General features: G+C 38.5%; 1 pseudogene; it reads left to right on the top strand.

Moving 5' to 3' along the window:
• The first annotated feature begins 2,284 nt into the window (after positions 1-2,284).
• Positions 2,285-3,450, top strand: LOC147636739 (LOB domain-containing protein 4 pseudogene; annotated as a pseudogene).
• Positions 3,451-9,240: the final 5,790 nt, after the last annotated feature.

Genomic DNA, 9,240 nt, shown 5'->3' with positions numbered 1-9,240 from the left:
GCTGTGTAAGATATAACAATTCTTGGGCAAGAGTGGATTAAAGCCCCTCATGTTGCTGAGAAAGCTATTACATTCAAGAGGGGAAGAACCCAACTATTGAAGATTTGATGACCAGTGCATAGTCTACCCCTTTAACTTTGTCAAATGACAACCCTTCCTCACTCAAATCCTAAGGATGACTCTACCCCTCTACCTTTGATGGTGTAATAAGGATGGGTCTACCCCTCTAAATTTGTTAAATGACAACCCTTCCAACTCAAATCCTAAGGATGACTCTACCCCTCTACCTTTGATGGTGCAATAAGGATGAGTCTACCCCTCTAAATTTGTTAAATGACAACCCTTCCAACTCAAATCCTAAGGATGACTCTCCTTAAGAAATCCACTAGTAAACTTCAAGCAATCTCCCCAAAAATAACAGTATCCTTGTCATAAACAACCCCTCCTAGAATGAATGTACTCATAAATTCTAGGATTAAAAGGTAAAAAAACTCCCGCCCTAGGAAGGGTAAAGTGCCCATTATTACAAAATCATAAGAACTCCCGCCTTAGGAACTTGGTTAAAAAACTCCCACTCTAGGAAGGGTAAAGTTCCCGTTATTACAAAGTCATAAGAACCCATAAACCAAAATGGAATAGTACCACAAGAACTCATATGGGACCTTCTTCCCTCAACATCCAAGCAAGTTGCAGATTGAGCTAGCAACAAGGAAGGCTTTTAGGTCAATACCATGCTGGTGAGACATACAAAAAAAATCACAAGGGGAGAAGGATAGAGGCACCCCATTGCGACAGAGACCTCGTCCACACTTTTTAGAGTGCTTGATGGGAGACTTGGAGAGAATGCAGTAATGTTATGTAACTTTCCTTCATACATGGAGCCAGAGACCTTATCACATGAGGAGACACAATGTCACTTGGCATTATAGATGGCTGCTCCCCCTCCCCCTAGATATAGATAGTCTCCTTTCGAGATAGCAATAAGCCATAAATGGCTTCCCTCCCCCTCCCCAAAAAAACTTCCTTTAAAAAAAACTCCCTCTCTATTAGAGGATTATGGATAGATATTGGGGAGCTAGCACGTGTGGCACCCCGCCAATTGATTTTTGTGAGTAGTATGGTCATTATGGCGTTATATTGTTTAAACAAAGAAGGGCTTCAATGAGCAATCCACGGTCTAGTGGGAAGGGCACAAGACTATGAACGGATGGGTAGTGGGTTTGAATACTTACACATGAATAGTTTGTTCATACATGAGGGGAGAAATGTTTGATGAGGTATGATGAGATATGAGTTGGCTTTTGTAAAAAGTGGATTGTTATGTAGGTAGCTAGGAAGCTTATAAATATAATTATAAGTATGCTCCAAAAAAAAAAGGTTTAATGAATAGTTTGTTCATACGTTAGAGCCCCATCCCACAGAGTGCTTAGTGCATTAGCAGCGGATATTTTTTTTTCTGAAAAAAGGAAACGTGAACTTTTCCACTTTTTTCTCCTTTTTCGAAGTGTTGCTGATCGCGATGGAAAATGCAGATGTAAGCTATTTTCACGGTAATGAATGGAGTTCCATGAATCTCGAAGCTGGTGGATCAGAACGTATTCCAATTAAAGGAAAAAAAAACATTTCTCTTTGGAGGCTTCCATAATTGCACACAAGGGCACATACATATGTGATGCGTGGGACACTCTAGGATGTAAACAACGAAGGGGGAGCGTGAGACGGGGCTCTTAGTGTGAAGAAATGTTTTGAGTAAATTAGGGTTGGCGGCACGTGTCGGTTCTCATATTCCCTTCTTCGTGTGGTTCCACATAGAAATCGTATACTGTGCCCAACTATTTCGCCACCGCTTCACCAACCTAGCGGCGGCGGGTGCCAGGCGCCTGTCAGCGTAAATCAGATGCAGGGGGGGGAGGTAAGAAGACTATCAGCAGATAATATAGATACTGCAAAATGCTATCACGACCAACCCCGCGTTAGGTCGCGCAGTGGGCAACCTGCATGCTCGTCGCTGTGCAGGAGACAGCAAGGGAAGCTCACGGGCAATGGGCCACTATAAAGGAAGTGATTACCTATGCTGGAAGCTCATTCAAGGGCTACATATTAAAGCTAGATCCATTGAGACAAGAGGCGTTTGGTCTTAACTAGCTGTGGTTTGATCTAAATAAAGGGGGTTCGGGAGAGAGAGAGAGAGAGAGCGCGCGTGTGTGTGTACAGTGTGTGTGTGGGCGCGCGCTCTCTGTGTGTGTCTGTGCTGTGCTCTGTGTGTTTGTGTGTGTGTCTTACTATGGATTTTATTGGAAAAGCAAGTGCTGTTGCATCTTCCCCTTGCGCTGCCTGCAAGCTTCTTCGCAGAAGGTGTGTCGAGAGCTGCACCTTCGCCCCACACTTCCCAGCTGATGAGCCCCTCAAGTTTTCCAGTGTTCATAGAGTGTTCGGTGCAAGCAATGTCAGCAAAATGCTTCAGGTATTATTTGCATGTTTTAGTACTAGTATCAGTAGCAATCGTAGTAGTTTTAACAGCACCTTGAAGGAGTTTAATCATAGCAATTGCTAGTAATTATGTGGTCCTTAGATAGTATTAACAGCACCTTGAAGGAGTCCTTTAATCATAGCAATTGTTAGTAATTCTGTAGTGCTTAGGTATTATTAGTTGCACCTTGAAGGACTCCTCTAGTTTAACGATAGCAGTTGTAGTAATTATGTGGTGCTTAGAAATTATTAACAGCACCTTGAAGGAGGCCTCTAGTGTAGGTTTTCTCCATTTATTTGTTTTTGCATAATGCTTCCCCAACAAATTTCTTTTTTATAATAATGTAAATGCCCTTAATTGCAGCCCTTGATAGGTCATTGCTTATTGAGTTTCAATTCACTAAATGGAATTGCTTATTTTTGCATCTTGCATGAAAGGTACCATGAGATTTTAACTAGCTCATCAGATAAGATCTGATTAAAAGAGGCTTATTTGGTGATTTGCTTCATGATATCTCAACATTAAAGCATGATAAAGATGAATCAAAAGGAGGATTCTTGGGCTTCTTTGCTTCATGGGTTCTCATGGATTTGTTAGGATATGGCTTAATGCATACTGATCATTACTAATTATGTACCAAGACAGTTATTAGGCTTGACTTTATGATACACAATTGGGTCTATGGCCTGCAGGAGCTCCCTGTGGACCAAAGAGGGGACGCTGTTAGCAGCATGGTGTATGAGGCGAATGCAAGGATAAGAGACCCCATCTATGGGTGCGTGGGAGCCATCGCCAATCTACAACGCCAAGTGGTTCAGCTTCAAACACAGTTGGCTGTGTCCCAAGCTCAAAGTGTGTACGCCCAACTGCAGTGTGAACTCCTACTCTCCAACATGGCGCCCGAGGAAGGTGCCCTTTCACACGAGGAAGGGGACACAAGCTCCTTAAGACTTTCCTCTGACAGGTTTAATTACGAATAGGACACCCATTCATGTAGCCCCAGTATTGATATAGGATCACATAGCCTCATTATTCATATAGAAACAAGTCAAGTGCACCTTTAATATATCACACAACCTAGGAGCAGTGACGTCTATAGCATACACAATACATTGGCCTTCATTGATTTAGCACTCCATAATTTACTAGCTCTTTCATAGAAGTAGAAGGTGTAGTAGTGCAGTGCTTATACATAAATTACAAAACTACATATGATTTGTATAAATCAAAATGATCATTAAAGACACACTTGTAGCTTTAAAAAGTTCTCTCTCTCTCTCTCTCTCTCTCTCTCTCTCTCTCTCTCTCTCTCTCTCTCACACACACACACACACACACACAAAAGAGAGGCCTAATGTGGGTTTTTTATTGTTTTAGTTAGCACATTTATTTAAGCAATATACCTTGATAAAAGAGTTTTTCTTTCTCTTTATCCTAAGAAGAACTAGTTAGATACGACTTTCAACAAGTATAAACACTCTTGGATGTAAAGGCATGAGCCATGAATGATAGAAAGGTGTGACATAAATTGATCTTTGAATCCCTTTATATTTTACTAAATGATGTGCCATTGGAAGTGGATTTGAGCTAAGAAATTCTAGTTGAATAATAAAGTTCTTTTGTTTCAAATGATGTGTAGTTTCCATGCTAACAATTCATTGAACCCATGAAGACTAGAAGTATTTGTCAAGCTTTGCCCGTAATAGGTCTAGAGTTGGTAAGATTCATAAGTACCATCAACAAAGGTAGCCCCTTCTCAAAACTAGGGGAAGTAATGAATGGTGAGACAAAAATTCTGAAGAAATTATTAGAGGGCACTTCTTTTCTAAGTGATGTAAGTTTATCAAGTCCTGGCAGGACACAACAATAAGTTTGCAAAGACGAGACTACACATAGTAGCTAAGCCAATTCTATATATAATCTACCTTCCACTTGAGAACAAAGCCCTATGTAGGGCTTACTGTACTTTGCAAGTCATGTTAGTAGGCTTAAGTCTAGCAAAGAGTATAAACAATGATGAGGGGAAGATTTAAATGCAAAAATAAAGTGTAGTTTACGAGGGTAAGTCTTGTACTTTCTAAAGGGTGTAAGCATGTTAAGGTGCACTAAAAATGTGGTCCGAGACATTTCTAACCAGCAATGCTTGTTAGCTGTATTTGAAAATGTCCCGCATTCTCCTTTTTTAAATTCAAATGTATTTGCAAATGTCATTCCCTCCCTTTTCAAATTCTAAAAATAGTTCCTTTAAGATATTGGCATTCAGTTACGCCATAGCGTGGACACGTGCCTTAGCTCCATCCTTCTCCTTCTCACTCACTCTCTCTCTCCCTTTCTCTCACACGCACTTGCACACACACACAGGTCTCTACAACCCCCTCTCAGCCCTCTCCCCTTGCCTCGCCTCGCCTCGCCATAGCGTGGACACGTGCCTTAGCTCCATCCTTCTCCTTCTCACTCACTCTCTCTCTCTCCCTTTCTCTCACACGCGCTTGCACACACACACAGGTCTCTACAACCCCCTCTCAGCCCTCTTCCCTTGCCTCGCCTCGCCTCGCCTCGCCCTGCCCCCCCATCTCGCCCTCTCTCTCTCTCTCTCTCTCTCTCTCTCTCTCTCTCTCTCTCTCTCTCTCTCTCTCTCTCTCTCTCTCTCTCTCTCTCTCTCTCTCAGCATCCCGGCAGTCTTGATCCAAACAAGAGTAGAACCCTCAATCCCTTAAGCCAAAGGAAAGCTCACAAAACTCCATGTAAGTTAATAATTCTACTTTTTTTTAATTCTAATCTATGGTTTTTTGAATTCTTTGCTTTTAATGTGAATATGGATGTTAAGCCTTGATGAAAAGGCTTCCCCTTCTCTTCATTAAGAATTTCAGCCTTTCTTTATCCTAAAATGAGTAACAAATAAATTGAGTTAAACTTTTCCTATTGATAACACTTTAGAAGTGAAAAATTGATTAGATTAGAGTGCTTTATTTCATCTTGGGATAAATTTTAAAGTAAATTTAGAATGTAAAAATTGAGAAATGGTCAGCCATACAAAGGAGGTTATGGCTAATTTTTCTTAAATTTTGTGGAAATAAGTTTTATCTTTATGTCATTAAAAAAGAATAATCCCCACCGTTTGTGCATTCTTAAAGAAATTCTTTTTATTTTAAAAGTGTTATTTCTATTTTATGCATAAATAGGATTTTCTTTTATTATAAATGTGTTATTTTCATTAGATTCAATTTCTATGCATAGAAAGTTGCATATTGGATTTTTTTATTATAAAAGTGTTATTTTCATTAGATTCAATTTCTATGCATAGAAAGATGCATATTGGATATTTTTTATTATAAAAGTGTTATTTTCATTAGATTCAATTTCTATGCATAGAAAGATGCATATTGGATCATTTTTATTATAAAAGTGTTATTTGCATTAGATTCAATTTCTATGCATAGAAAGATGCATCTTTCTATGCATAGAAAGATGCATATTGGATATTTTTTTTATTATAAAAGTGTTATTTTCATTACATTCAATTTCTATGCATAGAAAGATGCATATTGGATATTTTTTTAATTATAAAAGTGTTATTTTTATTAGATTTAATTTCTATGCATGGAAAGATGCATAAAAGAAATTTTTATTATAAAAGTATTATTTTCATTAGATTTAATTTCTATGCATGGAAAGATGCATAAAAGAAATTTTTATTATAAAAGTGTTATTTTCATTAGATTTAATTTCTATGCATGGAAAGATGCATAAAAGAAATTTTTATTACAAAAGTGTTATTTTCATTAGATTCAATTTCTATGTATGGAAAGATGCATAATAGATTTTTTTAATTATGAAAGTGTTATTTTCATTGAATTCAATTTTTATGCATGGAAGGATGCATAACATAAATTCTTTTTATTTTAAAAGTGTTATTCCTATTAAATTGATTTTATGCATAAATAGATGCATAAAGAATTTTTATATCAAAATTAGAGTTCTCTTTAATTCTATGTTTAAATTCCATGAATATTGATAAATGAATAAGTAAATACTCTGAGAGAGAAATTTCTATCATTTCATATTCACTCGGATTGTAATGAGAAAAGTCAGAAAATCTATCGAAGTCGGAAATACAGATAAATGATTAATTTATTCCTTATCGAAATTTGTAATTAGTTTAGAAATCAGTTAAGTGAATATTAAATGAATGAAATTCAGTAAAATAGTAATTGAAATATCACCCCTTTCGAGAAAGATAGTTCAGGAAGAACCTTACCAGACTCGAACCTAGAATCAAACTATGACCAAGACCAAACTCTTTCGTCAGTTTCAAGGAAAGTTCAAGGAAAGACGATGTGACCAGCTCAGGAAAAATTCACTCAAATCTCCCACCAAATCTGAAACTAAGTTGAGACCCTTTGCATTGGTATGAGGATCAAGGTTACAGAATTCAAGGAATTCTGTTTTGGAATTTAGACCTACGATCTAGAAGTTTTGGGGACACGGATTTAAGATATACTCATTGTATTCAAAAGAAAATCAAAACTGAAAACTTGCATAGAAACCTTGTTTTCTTAAAAGACTGTCTTACGCTAGAATGCTGGAGGGAGCATTTGGTATATGTGTTTTTCTAAGGGAAGTACGGTTGCAACAGCTCACGGTGGGGAGTGTTCAAAGGATAGCTCACGCGGCAAAGCCTGCCTAGGTCTTTTGACCAGCCTCGATACGGTTAAAATGGTGCGCTTCCGGTACGATGGACGAGGGCCGATGAATTGGTTCCCTGAGTGAAGTACCAGGACACCTAAGGAGGATCCTGGAGGGTTTTGACCAGGCGATACACGGGCTTACGGTGCCGCGGATACCCATGTGTATGTCGAGGAAGATATTGTATCATTAGGAAAAATTTGGACTCAAAAAGGGGCCTTGTAAGAGATCCCTTGGGATGGTGATGTGGACAAAGCAAGCCAATAAATCCACATATAATATTGGAGGGTACGTGCGTCATTTTTGAGTTCTTTATTCCATTAACTGACATGTAGGGTGTTTTTTAATTCAAAACAATGCATCTTAAGTATAGTTTTTTATTCCCACTATGGTGCCTTATTTTATTGAAAAAAGACACCACTCTCTTTCTTCATTACACTTTTGAATGTAACGAGCCAACTTTGCTAACCAAACTTGAACCGAACTTTGTCCCTGCAACCCATCATCTTGCATTGTCTCCCTCATTGTCTTCCCGACTCCACAACCACAACCACTCCAAATCCGAATTGTTTTGAGCGGGAGGTTTTTAATTTTCTCTTCTTCTCAAGGCGGCAAGTTTTGAAAAAGGATGGAAAAGTATTTGTTCTTCATGCGCCATACCTGCTTGTGCATGAATAACAATCCCATTTCTTACCTTTTTCAAGTGAGGGTTGTGCTTACAAGTACTCTGTACATTTTGGTTCATCCAGGATACCAACAAGTTTGTTTGATGGACAAGGAGGTATTATTTAGTGATGTTGTCTTTTGGTTTTAATGAAGCAATCTTCCTCACGGGAGATAAGTGTAATATCTTTGGTTTTTTTTGGTTAAAGTGTGAGTTCATGATGCTTTTTGGTGTTGTTAAAGCACAGAACAATGCAATGGAACCTGTGCAACAAAAGAAGAAAAAGGTGGACATCCACTTCCAAGTAGAACCCGATTATGCTCCCTGCTGTAAGAGAAATTGGTCTAGGCCAGCATGCGAAGCCCGCATTACTGAGCTTCGAAATGAAGGAAAGAAAAATATGGACCTATGGTTGGATGGTAGTATTTACCCACCAGATCCAACCTCCTCTCAATCTCCATCATTCTTTGGGTTGACAAGTTTCTTCAAGTTTGTGTGTGAGGGTGAAAATGGATTGCTTGGATATTGCAAAAGACTGTTTGGCCAATGTCAAAGTATCTTTGAAAGACATTTGAGTGATAGAGATGCCAGAATAAAAATGCTTGAAGGTGCGAATTTTTACTTGGCATCGATCACAACAGCTTTGCAAGCTTCAAACGAGGACAAAGCAAAAGTTTGTGCTGGGTTACAAAAAGAGTTTGATCATTTGCAGCAGACTATTTGTAAGATGCAGGACACTATTAAGGAGAAGAATGAAATTTTGGCAGTTCGAGAAATCAACAATTTCACATTGGAGAGTGAGAATGCACACCTTCGAAAGCAACTTGAAAAGTTCAACAAAAAATTGTAATATTTGAAAGACACGCCATTGGGTGCTCGATTACGCAAGAGACAGATCAAACCATTGGAAGAACTCAATGTTGGAGGTGGCCAATGGAAGCGTCATGTAAAAGCTTGCAGGTATTGGGATCTGTAATTTCTTTGAGCTTAAATTTCTTTGAGCACTCACTTTTCATTTTCATCTTTAGTTCCTTTTTTGGAGATGGGGGATTGGGTGTGGGGGTAGTATAGTTAGATGAATGGTGGACTGAAATAGCTATCGTTGTTGCTTCAGGATGGTCACAGATGTTGTGGGTCCAAAAGAGCAAGGTTCTGATATATTTGGCAAAGTTCTGACAAAAGACATCGTGGAGTCAGCAATACAGCATCCTAAGTTTGCAAGACTTCGATCAGACATAGCAAAGCAATCCTTGCAGGAGGTGAGTGAAGCATTCACGCCTGCAGATGCACAAGGTATATGTGACATGGCTGGTATAAGCACAAAGTCTTACAGGATGTTGTTTAATAAAGTTAAAGAGGGTTTCAATTGTAAGCTTGGAAAAAAAACAGTAATTCCCATTCCAAAACCATTTCACGTGAA

The sequence above is a fragment of the Cibotium barometz genome, chromosome 7, assembly GCF_041138505.1.
Source record: "Cibotium barometz isolate CiBa-2024 chromosome 7, ASM4113850v1, whole genome shotgun sequence".
In the NCBI taxonomy this organism is placed as follows: Eukaryota; Viridiplantae; Streptophyta; class Polypodiopsida; order Cyatheales; family Cibotiaceae; genus Cibotium; species Cibotium barometz.
Note: the sequence above shows the minus strand (reverse complement) of the source record. Positions and strands in the feature narration are given on the sequence as shown.